Source organism: Penaeus vannamei, chromosome 28 (genome assembly GCF_042767895.1).
Source record: "Penaeus vannamei isolate JL-2024 chromosome 28, ASM4276789v1, whole genome shotgun sequence".
In the NCBI taxonomy this organism is placed as follows: Eukaryota; Metazoa; Arthropoda; class Malacostraca; order Decapoda; family Penaeidae; genus Penaeus; species Penaeus vannamei.
In genome coordinates, this window is record NC_091576.1 from 16491580 (window position 1) to 16511433 (window position 19854).

General features: G+C 47.0%; 1 protein-coding gene across 7 annotated transcripts in view; it reads left to right on the top strand.

Moving 5' to 3' along the window:
• Nucleotides 1-19854, top strand: part of atos (atos homolog atossa) — a 135273-nt gene that overhangs the window by 81766 nt on the left and 33653 nt on the right. Inside the window, exons 1-2 of one of the 7 annotated variants that reach the window (XM_070141874.1) lie at nucleotides 9378-9500; nucleotides 9818-9873. The exons of 2 other annotated variants lie outside the window; for them this stretch is intronic. The gene's annotated coding sequence lies outside the window, so the exon portion shown is untranslated. 4 more of the 7 variants (XM_070141871.1, XM_070141872.1, XM_070141875.1 and 1 more) reach the window with 4 other exon arrangements.

Here is a 19854-nt window from a genome sequence, read left to right on the forward strand (position 1 = left end):
AGATGGTTGCCGTTGTTCTTAGATAGATGCTTCGTGTTAGTGAGTCGTTGGGTAGTTTATATGTCCGTTTAGGGTTGTTTATAAACAGTGGAGGGAGAGGGAGCGAGATGGCTGGATGGTTCATGACCTTGGGTTGCTGGTTGTGGGTTACCGGTTGTTCGTTTAGGTGTCTTGCCTATTTTGGTTGTTATTTATTGCTATTTGGTTGCCATTGATTGTAAATGGTGGTGAGAAAGGGAGAGAGAGAGAGAGAAGAGACAGAGCCAGAGACAGACATGGACCATAAGTAGATTCAAAAATTAATTCCTCGTCTTTCCTTTCTCTTTTGTTCTCCTTCGATTGTTTTCCATCTTATTTGATGAAAAGAGAACTCATGCATCCTTGGTTTCACGTAAGTTAGCCTGTTCCTATCATGTTTTGCGACGTCGTGGTCAACCAGCGTGCACGTGACGTTGGTACGTCTGATGCTGCATCTTTGCTCTTTGTTGCAAAGTTGTTGTGGTGATCATGATGATAATTACGAAGATGGGAATGAGGGTGGGGATAATGTTATTATTAATCATAATCGTTATAGTGATGATGGTGATGGTGTAGTGTTAATCATATTCGTTATAGTGATGATGGTTATGAAGATGATAGTGATTTATTGCTAGGAAAATGAATATGAAAGGGAAGAAAATTATGAAAACGAAGAAGATTGGCGAAGAGAAAATAGTTTAGCCTCTGATGAAATGTATATGAAAAAACGCATAACCCGGATTCGTAGAGAAGATTTCTTGTGGAAACAGAGGATCGATATTTTTAGAACACGTCTGTGGCGACTGAAATCGAAAAAAAAAAAATTATTGTCGGAGGAAGGACAAACCAACTTACAAACGGAAGCGATCAGGGTGACTTTGAAAGATGGAGAGACGGAGACAGACAAAGCCAAAGACGAGAGATAATTTCACAAATCACAAGGTTCGCAATTGGAACCGAAGGACGTCGAACATTATATGATATTTTTGTTTTTATTTATTAATTTTTTAAAGTACTTTTATTTTTATTTCCAAGTCTACCTCATTTTTGTTGAGATGAAACAAGTGTCGGGCGACCGTCTTCAAAAATGTAAACACTGGCGTGACGTCATATTTCAACCACACTTCCCGCCCTTCTCTGACTCTCTTCCTCTCTCCCCTTAGTTTGCATTTCCCCTTAACCATCGTCCTGTTGCTTTCTTCCCGTCTTTCTGTTTTCCTCCGTCTCTCGTCCTCTTTTCTTCTCTTCTTCGTTGTCTTTTCTCCCCTTCGCTCAGATCGCTTCTCTTTTCCCTCGCCAGTCGTTCTTTTCTCTCTTCCCGCCTTCTTTATTTCTCTTTTCCCCTTTCCTCTTCCTTTTCTTTCATTTGTTTCTTCTATCTCCATTCTTTGTTCCTCCTCTCATCCGACTCTCTTGCTTGGTCTCCTCCTCCCTTCCCCTTCTTTCTCCTTCTCACTTCTCTGCTTCCCCGTTTCCCCATAACTAGATTATCTGCCATTTTCTCACCCCCATTGCTCTTTGCCAAATCTGTCTTGCATTCCCACCTATTCCCCTATCTTTATGCCCCTTTGCCAAACATTTTCCCCATCCCTTCCCTCCTTTGCCAAACACTTTTTCCCCATTGCTCCCCTACCCCCTTTGCCAAATTATTTCCATCCCATCTTCTCCCCCCTTTCCCCTCTTTCCCCCCTTTCCCGTTTGCCAAACTATATTCCCATTACTTCCCCTTTGTCAGACCATGTTTCATATTTCTTCCCCTTTGCCAAACTGTGATTTCTTCCCCGTTGCCAAACTTTTTTCTTCTTCATTTTCTTCTCGTCTGCCAAACCACGTTTCTTATTTCTTTCCCCGCTCCTAAATTCTTACTTATCCGTTTTCTCCCCTCCCCCCTTTCCTTAACCCCTATCCATGGTTATCCCCCTTTTCCACCGTTACCATTTCCCAGAACAGGAGGAGCCGGCCAACAGAGCTACATAAGCACCGTCCTTGTGTTTAGCATTGGGTCCGCGCTCGCTGATGGACACGCTGACGGATCAGATCGGAGAGGGAGGCAGGTACCAAGGGCAGAGGAAGGAGTGGGGAGAGGGGAGGAGGAGGAGGAAGGAGAGGGGGAAGAGGAGGAAGAGGAAGAAGAAGAAGAAGGAGAGGGGGAAGGGAAGGAAGGGGGAGGAAGAAGAGGAGAAGGAAGGAAAGGGGGAGGAGGAAGAGAAGAAGGAAGGGAAGGGGAAGGAGGAGGAGAAGAGAGAGGGAGGGGATGGGGAGATTTAGGAGTATGAGGAGTAGGGAGAGGGGGAGGGTAAGGAAAAGGGAGGAGGAAGAAGAGAAGGAAGGGAAGGGGGAGGAGGATGGGGAGAGGGAGGAGGGAAGGATGCTGGCTGTTGTGGAAGGAAGGAGGAGGAGCGAGGAGGAAGAATGGTAAGGGTGGGAAAGAATAGAAGTGGAAATGGATGAACTAGAGGAGATGGGTGGAAGAAGGGAAATGTGAGGAAAGGATTAAGAAGAGGAGGGATAGGATAGAAGGATGAAGAAGAACAGGAGTAGTATGGGAGTCAGGGAAGAGAAAGAAGTGTAGGAGAGAGATAGGAAAGCAAAGATTGCGGAGGAGAAGACGCCAAGCATAGAAGGCAATAAGACTAGAGAAAATAAAAATGGGAAAATCAGAAGAGACCAGAGAATAGGAAGAAGGAAGAGAGGAAGGAAGGGAGACAGGGAGAGGAGGGAAGAACGCGGGGATGCAAGAGCCACCGCCTGCCAGTTGCGACCTGCGAGAGCGTTCGGATGTCTCGCTCGGGAAGGCGGACTCAAGGCCTTGCTCCGAAGGGCCGAAGCGGGCCGCCGATTTCCTTCTTCTTCGTATTCTTCTTCTTCTGTCACCCTTTTTCTTTTTATTCCTTTTCTTTTCTCCTTTTTTATTATTTGTTTATTTATGAAGTTTTAGCCTTTTTTGTTTTCGTTTTTTTCTGGTGATTTTTTTCGTTTTTTTTTTTTTTATTATTATTAGGGTGATACTTATCTTATGCGGTAATCTTTTTCTTCGGTTGTTTTTCTTCCGAGATGTGATACGAGGAAGAAGAGAAGAGGGATGGACAGTTTGAATGAAAAAAAAAGCATTTATAATTAGATAATTTACAAAGTAAATAATAAATGATTAAGATTTGGACAAAGAGACAGAGAGGCAAAGGAAATGAAAGAAGACAGACAGACACAGGGACACAGACACAGGCAGACACACAGAAATCCAAAAAAGAAAGACAAAAGATGAACAAGTAAGCAGCAAGAGATCAGACGAATAATCAGATTATGATAAAACCCGCACTGCTTTTGGGTATCCCGAAAGCAGATTGGAATGCACACGTAATTGTTGTCAAGCAAGTGCGATCTTACAGCTAATAATAGTGACGAAAGGTTAGGCGAGGTCAGCGCGAGGTGCGACGTTCAGCTGATCAGGGGGGAGGGGGGAGGGGGGAGGTATGTGGGTGTGGGGGAGTTGAGAGAGAGAGGTGGGTGGGGTTGGGTGGGGTGGTGGTAGGGGTGGGTGGGTTGGGGTGGATGGGTTGGGGTGGTGGTAGGGGTGGATGGGTTGGGGTGGTGGTAGGAGTGGATGGGTTGGGGTGGTGGTAGGGGTGGATGGGTTGGGGTGGTGGTGGGGGTGGGGGTGGGGTAGGTGGGCTGGGGGTGGTGGTAAGTGTAGGGGTAGGGTGGGTTGGGGGGGGAGAAGGAGGGTGAGTGTGAGGATAAAAGACGGAGTTTGGTGGGTTGGGTAAGGGATGGTAGGGGACGGGGTAGGGGGTATGTGGATGAGGGTTGGGGTGGAGGTAGGGGTAAGGTTAGGTGGGGTGGGCAAGGGTAGGGGGTATGTGGGTTGGGTGGGGTGGGGTGAATGTGTAACTCATTTGCATATTTTTGATTATTAGACGCTTCGTTTGTTTGTTTATTGCCTTGCTAAATTCTTCTGTTTACGTATTCGTTTATTTATTGCATTGATCTGTACGCGTGTTTGCTAATTTCGAATGGATATTAGTTCTTCATTTGGAGTTCTGGTCGATATGAAATGAAGAAGGGGAGAGTAAGACAGGCCGACAGACAGACAGACAGGCAGACAGGCAGACAGAGAGGCAAAGAGCGAGATTCAGAATCAGATAATGAGGAGGGAAGAAGAAAGAGAAAGAGAGGAAAATACAGAGCAACTATACTGCATCTTTGGAAATAAAAAATGGTAACTCATGTAGAGTAGTCCGATTCGCCATGTCTCGTAAAAAAAAGAAATTGAAATAAAAGCTGTATTTTTTTTATTGGCGGTTTTAGATTTCAATGAAAGGTGATATCCAAACATACACAAGTATAGTTATAAAGTGTTAGGCCATAAGATTATTTTTATGAGATAACGAATCGAAGTATGTCAAGTTCCAGATTTGAGTTGCCAGTTGTTCCATATTATGGGATTAGATGCACTATCGGTCGGAACACGGAACCAAAACACAGACAACAAATAAAGATACAAAAAGATAACACAAAAAGAGTAAAAGATGAAAACAAAACAAAAAGAAAGAAAGACTTGGAAAAAAGCAAAAAGACCCTCCCTCTAAAAGAAGTAAATGACCAAAATAGCTAAAAGAAAAAAGTAAGACAAAATAAAGACAAGAAATATAAAATATAAGACAAAAAAAGAAAAAATGACTTCAAGGGAAATAATTGACGACCAAAAAGCTAGAAAGAAAAAAATATAAAAAGTAGAATACGAAAGAAAATTAAGACAATAAAAACTTAGACAAAGAAAAAATAGTAAAAAAAACAAAAAAGAAAAGTAAGACCATTTAGACTAAAAACAAGAAAGTAAAAAAATGAAAAACAAAGTAAGACCAAAAAGACAAGAGTAAGAGGAAGACCAAAGAGACAAAGTAAGACCAAAAACACGTGAAGAGTAAGACCAAAAGACAAGAGAAAAGAAAGACCAAAACACAAAGTAAGACCCAAAAGACAAGAGAAAAGTAAGACCGAAAGACAAAGGAAGAGCGTGGAAGACCAAGAGGACGAGTCGACCGCAGTCAATTTCCTCTTCTCGGGAATCTCCCCGGCGCCCTGGCCACGCTGGCGATAAAGGGGAGATAGATAGGCCTATCAATCAGGCTGGGAGTAATCAAAGGAGCTTCGATCCTTTTCTCTCTCTCGTTTCCTTCTTCGTCGTCGTCTTCTTCTTGTCCTCTATTCTTTCCTGTCTTGTTTTTTCTTCTTCTTCTTCTTTCTTCCTTTTTTTCATTTTCCTTTTTCTTCGTTCTTTTCTTTATTTGTTTTTCTCTCTCCTTTTTATTGCTTCTTACCGATGACCATATGTTTATTTCCATTCTTTTCGGTTTTCTTCATGTCATATATTTATATATTTTATCTCCTCTCCTTTTCTTTATTATCATGCAGTTCGTTTTCCTTTTTTGTAATGTTTCTTTTGTCCCTTCTTTTCTTCCCCTCTCATGTACTTTCTTCCTTCCCCTTTCCTTCTTTGCCCTCTTCGGTTATACTTCTCCCCCTTTCTATACCTCTTTCTTTCCCACTTTGTTTTCTCTCTTTGATTCTCATGCTTTCTCTTTTCTTCGTGAACCACGTTACATCTCTTTTCTCTCTCTCCTTTTATTCCTTTCTTCTCGTCTTCTTTGCCCACCTTTTCCCCAGTCACCTTCTCACTTTTTTCCATTATATTTACTCTTATTCTGCTCTTTTTTGCCCTCATCCTCTCTTTCTGCTTGCATTCCCCATTCGTTATTCCTTTTCTGGCGCTTTCATCCGTCCTTCTCCCTCCCTCCCTCCCTCCTCGATTTCTCCTTCTCTCTTTACCCTTCGCCCTTCGTCTCCATTTCTCTTCTTCCTCCTTTCCCTCCTCCCTTTCGCTCTCTTTTATCGTGTTTCCCTTCTCTTTATCCCCCTTCTCTCTCCTTCCTTCGTCCACTTCCCGCTTTTGGCGCTCCTTTGGCCTTCTCTCCTTTTATTCTTCCCCTTTTCTTTGCTCTCTTTCTCTTCTTTCACTCTTCTCTCTTCTTCTTCTGCAGCTTTTTCCCTTCTCCCTTCTCCTTTCCGTTTCTCTCCCCTCTTTTAACCTCCCTTTTCTTTATCCTTCTCTTCTCATCTTCCTCTCTCCTTTGCTCTCTTTTGCTCATCTCCCCTCGTCTTCTCCCTTTTCTTCAGTTTTCTTTCCAGCTCTTTTATTCGCCCGTCTCTCCTTCTCTCGTTCCGCTTTTTACCCCCTTTATCTCCTTTTCTTTGCTCTCCTTCCTTCTCACTCCCTCCATTTGCTGCCCTCTTCTCTCATTCAGCTTCTTTTTCCTTTTCTTCCTCCCTCTTTCTTCTTTTTATCCTCCTTCCTTCTTCACCCTCCTTTCCTTCTTCCTTTATCATCCTTTATTTCTCTCCCTCGCTCGTTTTCCCTCTTTTATCCTCCTTTCCTCTTCCCTCGCCCGCTTTTCTCCTCTCCCCTCTCTCCTTGATTTCTTCCTTTCCTTCCCTCTTTTATCCTTCTTTCCTTCTCCCTCACCCTCTTTTCTCCTATTCCCTCTCTCTCTTCTTCAGTTCTTCCTTTCCCCCCTTCTTTCTCACCCTCTTATCCTTATTTCTTTTATCATTTTCCTTCTCTCTTGCCCTCTTTCCTCCTTTTCTCATTTACTACTCTTCCTTCTTCGCTTCTCCGTCTATACTCCCTTGTTCCTCACCTTCCCTTATTTCTTCTTTTTCCTTCCTTCTTTCTCTCCCTCTGTTACCCTCTATTCCTTCTCTCTCTCCTCCATTCCTCCTCTCTCTGCTCCTTCATCCCTCTTCTTCGCTTCCCTTCATCTCTCTTCTTCGCTTCACCTTCCCCTATCCTCCTATCCTACACCCCCCCCCCCCCACCTCACAGACAAACAAATCCTCGCTGGCGAGTTAAAATTTTGCTTTCATGCGTTGGCCCAACTCGAGGTTCAGATTGATGTTGTTATTTCTTAATTTCGAAGTGTTTTTCTTCTGCCTCCATTCCCGTTCTCTTCGTCTTCTTCTTCTCTTATGCTTTTAGGTTCTCTTGTTTTCGTCTCTTGTCTGCCTGTATGTATTTCTCTCTTGCTCTTTCTTTTTTTTTTTTCTTATTATTTCTCTTTTCCTCTCTGTATCGCTCTTTCTCGTTCTCCTTTCTCTCTCTCTCTCTCTCTCTCTCTCTCTCTCTCTCTCTCTCTCTCTCTCTCTCTCTCTCTCTCTCTCTCTCTCTCTCTCTCTCTCTTTCTCTTTCTCTTTCTCTTTCTCTTTCTCTTCTCTTTCTCTCTCTCTTTCTTCTCTCTCTCCCCTCCCTCCCACCCTCTCCTCCCTATCTCCCGAGCTCCATTTTCCCTTCCCCCTTTCCTCCTTCCTTCTCTTCCTCTCCCACCCTATCTCCCTTCTCCCCTTTCTCTCTCCCTCTTCCCACTCTCCTATTTTCTTACGCCTTATATCTCTTCCCTTTTCTCGACATCAGGTGTTTTGACCTTTGACCCAGCCCCACCATGTCCACTCGCAGTCGGTGGGGGGGGGGGGGGGGGGAGTGCGAGATCTCAAGACAGGAAATTTGTCATTATGCTCCCTGGCCGCCCGGCCGCCCGCCCGCCTTGCCTTGGGCGCGGGTGGAAGTCGGGCGGGCAGGGCGGCTTGCTCTACTCTCTTCTCTTCCCTTTGTTTCTGTTTTCTTTTATTTACTTTCCTGTTCACATGTCTGTTTTCTCTTCTCTTCTCCATTCTCTTCTCTTCTTTTCTCATCTCTTCTCCTGTCTTCGCTTCTATTTTTTTCTTGTTTGCTTTTGTCTTATCTCTTGGGTTCTTTCCTCTTTATCTTCTATCATCGTTCTTTTCTCTCTCCTCGTCTCGTCACTCGGTATCTCTTCTCATCTCCAGTTTTCCTTATCTTTTCCTTTGTTTTCTCCCCTTTCTCTCTCTCTCTCTCTCTCTCTCTCTCTCTCTCTCTCTCTCTCTCTCTCTCTCTCTCTCTCTCTCTCTCTCTCTCTCTCTCTCTCTCTCTCTCTCCCTCCTCTCCCTCTCTCTCTCCCTCTCTCTCTCCCTCCCTCTCTCTCTCTCTCTCCCTCTCTCTCCCTCTCTCTCTCCCTCTCTCTCTCTCCCTCTCTCCCCTCCCTCCCTCTCCCTCTCTCTCCCCTCCCTCCCTCTCTCTCTCTCTCTCTCTCTCTCTCTCTCTCTCTCTCTCTCTCTCTCTCTCTCTCTCTCTCTCTCTCTCTCTCCCTTTCTCCCTTCCTCTCTCTCTCCCTTCCTCTCTCTATCTCTCTCTCTCTCTCTCTCTCTCTCTCTCTCTCTCTCTCTCTCTCTCTCTCTCTCTCTCTCTCTCTCTCTCTCTCTCTCTCTCTCTCTCTCTCCCCTCCCTCCCTCCCTCTCCCTCCCTCCCTCTCCCTCCCCCCTCCCCCTCTCTCTCTCATTCTCTCTCTTTCTCTCTCTCTCGCTCTCTCTGTCTCTGTCTCTCCCTCTTTCTCTCTCTCCCTCTCTCTCCCCCTCTCCTCTCCCTCTCTCTCTCTCCCTCTCCCTCTCCCTCTCCCTCTCTCTTTCTCTTTCTGTTTCACACACTCTCTCTCTCTCTCTGTTTCACACTCTCTCTCTCTCTCACTCACACACAATCTATCTATCTATCTATCTATCTCACTCTCACTCTCACAATCTATATCACTCTCCCTCACTCTCAGACAATCTATCTATCTATCTCTTTCACTCGCGAACACTCACTCGCTCTCAAAATCGCCCGCTCACAAAACTCTCTAACGCTGCTTAATGTCGCCCCGCCTCCGTGCCAGTAAGCGCAGTTGCCCCGCGTTGCATCTCGTTGCATCCTCTTAGCATTCCTCGTCCGATTCTGCAACGCTGCGAGGAAGTTTCTGTTGCAATGTGCCTTTTCCTGCCGCACCTGCTGCTGTGGCGAGGTCTTGCAAACAACCGTGGCGAGCTGCCGTCGGAAGTTAGACTGTAAGCAGATCCCTTCCTTCGTCCAGCTCAGGGGGACGTCGGAAGGATGGGTACGGGGCGATGGTGGGGCGGGGAGGAGGAGGAGGAGGGAGGTAGGTTGGTAGGTAGGTAGGAAGGATGGGGCGGGTGGAGGAAGGAGGAGGGGGGGGGGAAGTAGAGAGAGAGGGATGGAGGAAGGGAGAGGGCGGAGCATGTGGAAGGTGGAGGAAAGGGGAGGGAGGCGGAGGACAGGGAGAGGGAGGGGAAGGGAGGGGGAAAGGAGAGGGGTGAGCAGGAGGGAGGGGGAGGAGGGAAGGGAAGGGGAGATGGGAGGAGAGAGAGAGAGGTGGGGAGGGGGGGAAATATCCGAACTGGCAACCTCCCGCGGAAAATACCCAGCGTTGGCAACTCGAGGCGAGGTGACCGAGCAGAACAGCTGGGACCGCGATCAGCTGTTCTTGCTTGGTGCGAGGTGCTGGTCGTGTGCGCTGCCGAGGAATGGCCACCGCCAGACGCGTTGAGTGTGTCTCTCTCTTCTGAAATTGCTCTCGAGAAGGGTAATGGATGGGATTTTTGCGAATTGCGAAGAGATTGGCAGGCAGTGTGAAGGCGCTGGCGACCGAGTGATGTGCCCAAGAGGATGTTTTGTGATGTGAATCGTGTGTAGCGAGATTGATTTTCATCGCCAGGACCCACGGTGTGTGTGAGATAAACAGTAGATGAATGATATATATTTCGAGTCGAAAGGGCCGAGGAGAGAGAGAGAAAAGTGTACCGTAGTGAAAATGAACGTTGATAGAGTGCTGTATATCTACACCCATTCACACCGATGTCCTGGGAGTGTTTAAACAGCGTAACTCCTCTTGTGTTGCAGGTACGCACAAGCTAAGCTGTCCCTCCACACGTTTGAGATGAATACCACTACACAAGGTAACTCTTGATTCCTACCAAGCTTTTTAGTATTTCATAAAGAAGTTTTCAGTTTCCATTTTGTAGCCTCAGTTGTCTGATGGTATTTTTTGTAAGTGTTTTTTTTTTCTCTCCATTGAGTTGAAGCGAAGTCTTTGCTCTCCCCCCCTCTCTGCCTTCTATTCCCTCCCTCCCTCCCCCCTTTTTCACCCACCGTTCTAACCCTCCAGCTGCTTGCTTGGACATCTGCCGGGAGGGCATTTGCCCGGTTGTTTAAATGGACACTTGTGCATGTACTGAAACCGTGTCCTCTGTGGTGGTTGAATGAGCGGGTTAAAAACAAGACGGACATGCAAGTCTTAAAATAGATTGAAAACATGGATTTTTCTCAAGATTACTATGTCGTGAATGTTACTGTGGGCGTTTTTTTTTCTCTAACTCGGAAACCCCCATTCCTCCTTCGAAATAAATGATGATGATGATGATAGTGATTATAATAATGAGAAATAAATAAATTAATAGGTAGGTAGAGAGATAGATAATAGATATGTAAACATATAAAAGAAGGCTAGAGCTATCAACAGATAAATAGATATATCAATAGATATAGGTGTAGAGAGAGATGCATGCATAGATACATGCACAGATAGATAGATATACAGAGAGACGCTTACACATACATTCACAAATAAACGCATACACATACACAGGTGTATAGATATACAGAGAGATGCATAAACAGATACACACATGTACAGATAGAAACAAAATATATAAAAGTGGAAAGGTAAAATCCGCTCGAGTGCAGCATAAATGGCTTCCGAGGCGATAGGCGGTTAATTTGAGATTCCGTATCCTGTTTGCCACCGACCGTCGTGCTTTGTCTGTGAGCTCATGCCTGCCCCCTCCCCCCCTCCCCTATCCCCTATCCCCCGCCCCCTCTCTGCCTTTTTCCATTTGCGAACTCTATAATTAGGAGTAGCGAGTGTCTCGTGTTATTTTGGTGTTTGGTATGGTGCGTTGGTGTTTTTTTTCTGTTGGTGTTATTGTGGTTTATGCGATGTGTTTGGTATGGTGTGTTGATGATATTTTTTATATTTCAGTGATGGTATTGTTGTTTTTGTTACGTGTTTGGTATGGTGTGATGTTTATTTTTGGTGGTTTTGTTGTTTTTGTGATGTGTTTGGTATGTTGTGTTGATGTTATTTTTCTAGTGGTGTTGTCATTGTTGTTTTAGGTATTTTATGTATTGTGGCTTTGTGTTGCTATTGTTGGTGTTGTTCGTACTAGTTGTTAAGACTAGCTAGTATTGCTATAATGGTTAGTCCTGGTTTGGGTATGTAGATTCTTAGTAGCGGGGCAGTCTTTGATATTGTAGTCCACTGCAATTGCACTCTTGATATAAAACAACGCAAGCGAAGGCGGTCGGAGGCCCCAGCACCGCCGCAACAACAGCGCCCGACGTTCACCAGCAGCGCCCCCAGCAGGTACAGCCCGAAAATACCTCGCGGTGCCCCCTCTCGACCGCGGCCAGATAGGTGCGGTGTTGTCATGAGATCTCCCCCCTTCCCCCCACTCTGACTCCTTCCCCCCTCCTCCTTCTCCCCATCCACCCCACTCTTATTCCCCCCCTCCCCCCACTCTGACTCCTCCCCTCCCCCTACTCCCCACCCCGATATGACCCCCTCCCCCTTCCCTCATTTCCCCTCCCCTCCCCACTCCATTTTCCCTGTACTTTGTGCCCTGTGTTGTTGTGTCTGTCATCTGTCTGCGCTTTACCTGCCATTTCCTCTGTTATGTTCTCCCTGTTTCGTTACCTACTCCGTTTACCTCCCTTTTATCTCTGTTCTCTTCTCCCTGTTTCTCCATCTCTCCCCCCAAATCTCCCCTTTTCTCTGTTCTCCCTTTGTCGTCATCTGTCTCCCCAAAATCTCCCTTTTTCTCGAATCCTCTGCTCACTCTCTCGTCATCTGTCCTCCCTAATCGCTTTCTTTCTGTGTCCTATTCTCCCTGTTTCGTTGCAGTCTCTCTTTATCTCCCTTTTTCTCTGCTCTCTTCTCCCTGTTCTCTTCATCTACCCCTTTCCTCCCTTTCCACAGCTCTCTTCTCCTGTCCCCCCCCCCCCCCCCAATCTCTTCACCTGTCGTTTGCCCCTCCCCTTTCCCTTGTCCCCTCCCCTCATGCCCTCTTCCCGTGCCCCTTTCTCCCTATCTCTTTTCCTCGTCCTTACCCCTGACTCACCCCTCTCTCGCTGTGCTGTACTTCTAATCTCTCTCTCTCCCTCCCTCCCTCTCCCCTTCCCCCTGTTCCTTATCATATCCCCTTCCCCTTCCCTCACCCCCTCCCTCTCCCCTTCCTCCTGTTTCTTATCGTGTCCCCCTCCCCTCCCTCAGCCCCCCCCCCTTCCCCTACATGGATCATGTTGTCATCCCGTGAAAGTTGTCGTTTCGGATTTTTAGGAGATAGGAGGGGAGGGGAGAGGGGAGAGAGGAGGGTGGAGGGTGGAGGGTGGAGGGTGGAAGGTAGGAGGAAGGGGAGAGATAGGGAAGGGGGAGACAGAGAGAAGGGGAAAGGAATGGGAGTGGAGGGGAGAGAGGAGAGAGGAGGTTAAAAGGAAGGGAAGAGAAGAGGGAACAGGAGGGGAAGAGAAAGGGAAGATGAAGAGATAGAGGAGGCAAAAGAAGTGGAAGAGAAAAGGAAAGAAAGGAAACGATGGAAAGGGAAGGGGAGGGGTGGGAGGATAGGGGGAAGGGAGTTCAGGAGAGGGAAGGAGGAATGTGAGTGGGATATAAAGGGGACGGGGGTAGGGTAGAGGGGAGAGGGGAAGGGTAGAGGGCAGGAGGGGAGGAGAGGAGAGGAAAGGAAAGGGAGGAGAGGGAGAGGAGAGGAAAGGACTGGAGAAGGGAGAGGAAAGGAGAGGACAGGAGAAGGGAGAGGAGAGGAGAGGACAGGAGAAGGGAGAGGAGAGGAGAGGAGAGGACAGGAGAAGGGAGAGGAGAGGACAGGAGAAGGGAGAGGAGAGGAGAGGACAGGAGAAGGGAGAGGAGAGGACAGGAGAAGGGAGAGGAGAGGAGGAGGGAGAGGAGAGGAGAGGACAGGAGAAGGGGAGAGGAGAAGGAGAGGAGAGAAGGGAGAGGAGAGGGGCAGGACAGGAGAAGGGAGAGGAGAGGAGAGGACAGGAGAAGGGAGAGGACAGGAGAAGGGAGAGGAGAGGAGAGGACAGGAGAAGGGAGAGGAGAGGAGAGGACAGGAGAAGGGAGAGGAGAGGAGAGGACAGGAGAAGGGAGAAGAGAGGACAGGACAGGAGAAGGGAGAAGAGAGGAGAGGACAGGAGAAGGGAGAGGACAGGAGAAGGGAGAGAAGAGGAAAGGGCAGGAGAAGGGAGAGGAGAGGACAGGACAGGAGAAGGGAGAGGAGAGGAGAGGACAGGAGAAGGGAGAAGAGAGGAGAGGACAGGACAGGAGAAGGGAGAGGAGAGGAAAGGACAGGAGAAGGAAGAGGAGAGGACAGGACAGGAGAAGGAAGAGGAGAGGACAGGACAGGAGAAGGGAGAGGAGAAGGGAGGGAGATTCAGATAAAGGGGGTTAGGTTAGCAATAGGGCGAGGGGAAAGCACGTGCAAGGGAGCTGATAAGGGAGAGAGTGACGTTGATTTTGAAGTTCCTCTCGCCCTGACAGCGAGGAAGCTAAAGGCTGATGTGTGTGTGTGTGTGTGCGTGTGTGTGTGTGTGTATGTGTATGTGTATGTATGTGTATATGTGTGTATGTATGTGTTTGTGTTGGGTGCGTCCGTGTGTGGTTGATCTGATCGCCTGTTGTTGTGCACGAGAGTATATTGCCCCCTCACTTAACTCTCCTCCCCTCCCCCCCCCTTCCACCTCCTTGCATTGGGCAGTCACGTGTCTTGGCACACTGCTTGACGCGATTTCTAAGGCACAGTTTTGTTTGTACTTGTGAAGAAGACTAGAAAGAGAGAGAGAAGAAGAGAGAAGGGGAGAGGGAACACAGATAAATAAATGAAGAGAGAAAATGGAAAGAGAAACTCTGGAAATAGAGACGGGAAAAAGAGAGAGAGGGAGAGAGAGGGAAAAAAAGAAAGAAAATGTCATCTCGCGGTGGCAATACAGTGATCCCAGCCTCCACGTGTCTTTAAGGTCGACAGTCCTCCGTGTCCCGAAGATAGAAACGGCCTTAGGAGATGTCTTAAGATAAGGGCCTGTTGCCACGTGGGTTTGTAAATGTTAAAAGATAGGGAGAGAGAGAGAAAGCTGCGGAGCCCGGACGGAATGGCACGTTCTCGCTCTTTCTCTTTCTCTCTGGTTCTCTCTCTTCTCTCATTCCGTCTTTCTTTTTCTCGTTCTTTTCTCTTGTCTTTTTTCTTTCTTTTTTGCTCTTTCTCTTTCTATCAGGTTCTCTCTCTTCTCCTTCCATCTTTTCTTTTTCTCGTTCTTTTCTCTTACCTTTCTTTCGTTTTTTTTCACGTTCTTGCTCTTTGTCTCTGGCTCTCTTCTCTTCCGTCTTTCTTTTTCTCTTTCTTTTCTCTTGATATAGATCTATCTATATCTATCTATCTATCTATCTATCTATCTATCTATCTCTCTATCTCTCTATCTATCTCTCTATCTCTCTATCTCTCTATCTCTCTATCTCTCTATCTCTCTATCTCTCTCTCTCTCTCTCTCTCTCTCTCTCTCTCTCTCTATCTCTCTCTCTATCTCTCTCTCTCTCTCTCTCTCTCTCTCTCTATATATATATATATATATATATATATATATATATATATATATATATATATATATATATATATATATATATATATATGTATGTATGTATCCCTCCCCCCATCCCTCACTCCCCCCTCATCCCTCCCCTCGCCCTCCCTCTTTCCCTGCCTCCCGTCCCTCTCCCTCTCCCTTTCCTCTCTCCTTTCCTCTTCCCTCCCCTCCTCTTCCCCCCTCCCGTCTTCCTCAACCTCTTTGTGTGCGTCATTGTGTTTGTGTGCGTGTTTGGGTTTGTGTGCACGCGTTGATACATGTGCAGGTATTTTTATAAACTCCCTATCTCTATGCTCTATCCTCCCCCTCCCCCTCTCCTCCTCTCCCCTCCCCCTCTCTTCCCTCTCCCCCCTCACCTCACATCCTCTCTCCTTACTTTCTGTCCTCCTCCTTAACTCCTCTCGTCCACCTTTTCCCACCCATTCCCCCTTTCCCTTCCCTCCTCACCCCCCCTCTTTCCTTCCTTCCTCTTATCTTCTTTCTTTGTCTTTCCTTCCTTCTTCCCCGTCCCTTCCTTCCCTCCCTCTCTTCCTCCCCTCCTTTCCCTCTTTACCTCCTCCTCTCCCCTCTTTCACATCTTCTCCCTCTTCCCTCCTCTCATGTCCTCCCTGTCTTTCCTTCCCTTCCTCCTATCCATCCTTCCTTCCTCTTCCCTATCTGCTATCTCTTCCTCCCCTCCCTCCCTCCCTCCCTCCTCCCATCCCTCATGAGCCTACCCACTTATCCGCCCCTGATTGCCAGAGTCTTCACAAGATAAGGAATTAAATACAGTGCCAAGACTCGTCGTTAGTTACCCAGTCAGTCACCCCCTCCTCCTCCTTCTTTTGCTTCTTCTTGTTCTTGTTATTCTTCCTCTTCCTCTTCTCCTTCCATCTCATCATCATCACCCTTCTCCTCTTCCTTTCTCTTTCTCTTCTCCTCTTCCTTTTCTCCTTCCACCTCAACTTCATCCCCCTTCTTCTCCTCTTCCTTTCTCTTTCTCTTCTCCTCTTCCTCCTCCTCTTTTTCCTCCTCCTCCTCCCCCTGCTCCTCCTCCTCCCAATCTGCGAAGGCTCGTTGGGTGTACAATATAAGCCTTTTGCTATTTTGAGGAGAGATTTCAAGTCAAGTTTCACAATTGCAACTTCTTTTTTCTGTTTCTTCTGTTTCATTTATGATTTTCTCTTTTTTTATTATTGTTATTTTTTCATGGTGAGAATGATTTTATTATTGCGTTGTTAGGTGAGATGCGATTTTATTTATTTCCTGGAAAAGTCACCAGCGCATGTACATATAAATTGTTTTATTTTTATTTTTTCCTTTTTTTCCCCTTTCTATAGGGGGCGATAGAGAAAGATTCATGCCTTTTATTGGGTCTTAATACTTATTAATATTTTTTTCGTTTATAAGCAGTAGCATGAGACGGGACCAGACCAAAGTCGTATTAGAGGTAGAGGAGAGAAGAGAGGAGAGGGGACGGGAAAAGAGGAGAGAGGAGAGGAGGGGGGTGGACAACCGGTCCATTGAAAGGGAGGGGTGCGATACAGTCCCTCGTAGACACTAGTTTAGTAGAACACGAGACTTGACCCGAGCACCAGTTTCTTTCTTTACCTGTTTGGTTCGTCTTGATAAGAATTGGTGACGTGGAAGAAGGGGGGTGAGGAGACGGGGTGGGGGGAGGAGGAGGAGGAGGAGGAGGAGGAAAGAGGGGAAAGGAAGGAGGAGGAAGAAAAGAGGGGAAAGGAGGAGGAGGAAAGAGGGGGAAGGGAGGAGGAAGGGGAGGGGTGGGAAAGGAGAAGGAGGAGGAGGAGGAGGAGGAAAGGAGAGAGGGGGAGGAGAAGAGTAAATGGAAAGAATGAAAGGCGGGGGTAAGAGAATGAGTTAAAAAGAAAAAACAAACAAACAGAGATAGAGAGAGATAGCTGCAGAGGCAGTAAGAGAGACATACAAAATATAGACAGACAGTCAAATGGCGTATTTTATTTCTGTTTATTTACATATTATTGTTATTGTATGCAAACTCGGTATCATGCTGGTAGTCTAGCACAGAACGAAGGCATTGTTGTTGTTGTAGGAAATATTCTTGTCTTGGCTGAGGTCAAGCGCTGCCTGTGTTGTTGTTTTTTATTGTTGTTGATAATCGGCAAATAAACTTACCCCGTGTAGTGCTGCTATCGTGGGTGGCGTTGTAGTTGTAGTTGTGTGTGGTATTTCAGTTGTAGTTATTGGTGTATGTCTTGTGGTAACTGCCGTTGTTGTTGGTGTATGCTGTATTTTAGTTGTAGTTATTGATGGTGTGGTTCTTGTGTCATTCTTTGTTGTCGTTATAGTTTTTGTTAGCAGTTACTGTTGTTATAGTTTTTAGCAGTGATTGTTATTGTTAAAGATTTTTAAGTAGTTATTATTTTTGTAGTTGTCGGTTGTGCACAGTGATGTTGTGGTTCTTGTGTCAGTCGTCATTTGTACTTACTGTTGTCTTAGTAGTCCTTGCTTGTTACAATTGTGATTGTTATTGATGACATAAACCGCGTTGGGCATGCGCAGTGCGAGGCGCAGACGAGCCCGAGCGCACCCGTGTCGACCCCCCTCCCCCTTCTCCTTCTCCTTCTCCTCCCCTCCCCCTTCTCCTTCTCCTTCTCCTCTCCTCCCCCTTCCCCTCCCCCTTCCTTCATTTCCTCCCTCTCTCCTGCTCCTCTGCTCCTCCCTCCTCCTCCTCCCCTCCCCACCGACCTTGGCTCTCCATAATCTCGCGGAGACGTTTTCGTCCGCGGGCCGAGAGCACCGTCGTCGTTCAGCGCCGAGGCTGGATGCCGCGGCGGAGGGTGGCGGATGCTCCTCTCGTTTTTTCTTCTTTTTTTAGTGTGTTTGTGGTGGTTTGTTTGTTTGTCCTTTTTTCTCTCTTGTTTTCTTGTTTTCTGGGTTTCTTGTTTTTTTTTTCTGTTTTCTTGTTTGTTTGTTTTTCTTCTCTTGTTTTCTCGTTTTCTGTTTATTTTTTCTCAATTTTACTTTGGTTTTCTGATTTTTTTTTGTCTTTGTTCTTTGCGTGATGTTCTCTTGGTTTCTCGTGTACTAGTTTTCAACAAGTTTTAATTCGTCTGTTTGTTAAAATTTATGAAAGACGCTCAAACAAGGAAGTGGCGAGTCTTAGCGAGAGAGCTTTCGCATCTCCCTCTTACATCACAGGCGCGCGCTCGCTCTCTCTCCCCATCTACAACGAAGCAACACGGACATGAGACTCTCTGACCTCCATGTTGCCATGCGCGGGTATGCTTCCCTCTTACCTCCCTCCCGCCCTCTCCCCTCTCCCCTCCCTCCCCTCCCCCCTGCCCTCCACTCTCCCCTCCCTCTCCCTGTCCTCTCCCTCCCTCCCCTCGCGCCCTCTCCTCTTTCCCTCCACCTTCTCTCACGTAACACCCTTCTTCTCTACTCTTACCCATTTCTAGTCTTCTTGGTCCTTTATATTCCCTCTTTCCCTCACCCTTTTGCTTCCTCCTTTCTCTTTCTTCCTAATCTTTTCCCCTTCCTCTCGCTCCTCGCCAAACCCCTTCCCCCTTCTCTCTCCCTCTTCCCTCTTCCCTTTCCTTCCCTATCCCCTCCCCTTCCCCCTTCTCTCTACCCTCCCCTCTCTCCCTCCCTTTTGCCTTCCTCCCCCTCTCCATCCCTTTCCCCTTCCCTCTCTCCCCCTCCCCCTCTCCAATCCCTTTCCCCTTCCCTTCCCCACCGGCCACCTCCTCTTCCTCCCCCCTCCGTCCCCTCCTCTTTTCCCCCTTCCCTCTCTCTCTCCCACCCTCTTTTTGCCTCCCCCCCTCTCCCCCTGCTCCCCCACCCTTTCCCCTCTTCCCCCTCTCCCCCACCCTTTTGCCCCCCCCCCTCTCCAATTCCTTTCCCCTTCCCTCCCCCGCCGCCCACCCTTTGCCCTCCCCTCCTCCCTGCTCCCCACCCGACCCTCCTCTCTGCCCACCTCACGGGTTACTGATCCTGTATGTGTATCGTCTAACCTCTCGAGTTTTGCATGGCGCGCGGTTCTGTTTCTTCTTATTTTTCGTTCTTTTGTTCTTTCGTTCTTGTTTCTTTGTTTTTTAAATGTTTTTTTTCTTTTCTCCATTGTTTTTTTTCGTTTCTTTGTTGTTTTCCTTGTTTTCATCCTTTTTTTCATTCTTTGTTTCTTTCCCTTTCTTCTTTTTTTATCTTTATTTCGTTTCTTTTTTTCCTTGCTTTTGCTCTCTCTTGTTTTTTCGTGTCACTTGTCTGCAATTCCGATTTTTACCGTTTTCTCCTTCGCTTTCCCCACCACACTCTCTCTCTCTCTCTCTCTCTCTCTCTCTCTCTCTCTCTCTCTCTCTCTCTCTCTCTCTCTCTCTCTCTCTCTCTCTCTCTCTCCTCCCTCCTCTCCTCCCTCCCTCTCTCTCCCTCCCTCCCTCTCTCTCTCTCTCTCTCTCTCTCTCTCTCTCTCTCTCTCTCATCTCTCTCTCTCTCTCTCTCTTCTTCTCTCTCGTCCTCTCTCCCTCTCTCTCGTCCCCTCTCTCTCTCTCTCTCTCTCTCTCTCTCTCTCTCTCTCTCTCTCTCTCTCTCTCTCTCTCTCTCTCTCTCTCTCTCTCTCTCTCTCTCTCTCCAGTTCATTTTCTAATTACCTCTCTGCCTCCTCTCTCTCTCTCGTCCTCTCTCTCTCTCCTTGTCTTTCTCTCTCTCTCTCCCCTTGTCTTTCTCTCTCTCTCTCTCTCTCTCTCCCTCTGTCTTTCTCTCTCCCTCTCTCCCATCTCTCTCTCTCTCTCTCCCAGTTCATTTTCACCCTCTGCCTCTCCCCCTTCTTTCTCTCTCTCTCCCTCCCCCTTGTCTTTCTCTCTCTCCCCTCTCATCTTGTTTTTAGAATGGATAGATGTGGCTCTATCATCATCATAATCATCACCACCACCATTCCATCGTCATCATTGATATCATCAATAATATCGTCATCATTATTAATATCATCATTATTAATATCATCATTATTAATATTATCATCATTAATATCATTATCATCATTAATATCACCATCATCATTAATATCATTATCACCAATTATCTCCGCCATCATCGTTTTGATTACCATTATTTCCCTCTCCATTTCCCTTCTTGCTTCAGACGTTTCGGGAAGTAACCTCGAATTGGGTTTTCATGCGATGTGTCTCGCCTCCTCTTGCCTCTCCTGACCTCACTGCAGGACATCGGCCGTGACTCTGGGGGCGTGGGTGGTTTTGCTTGTTTGTTTG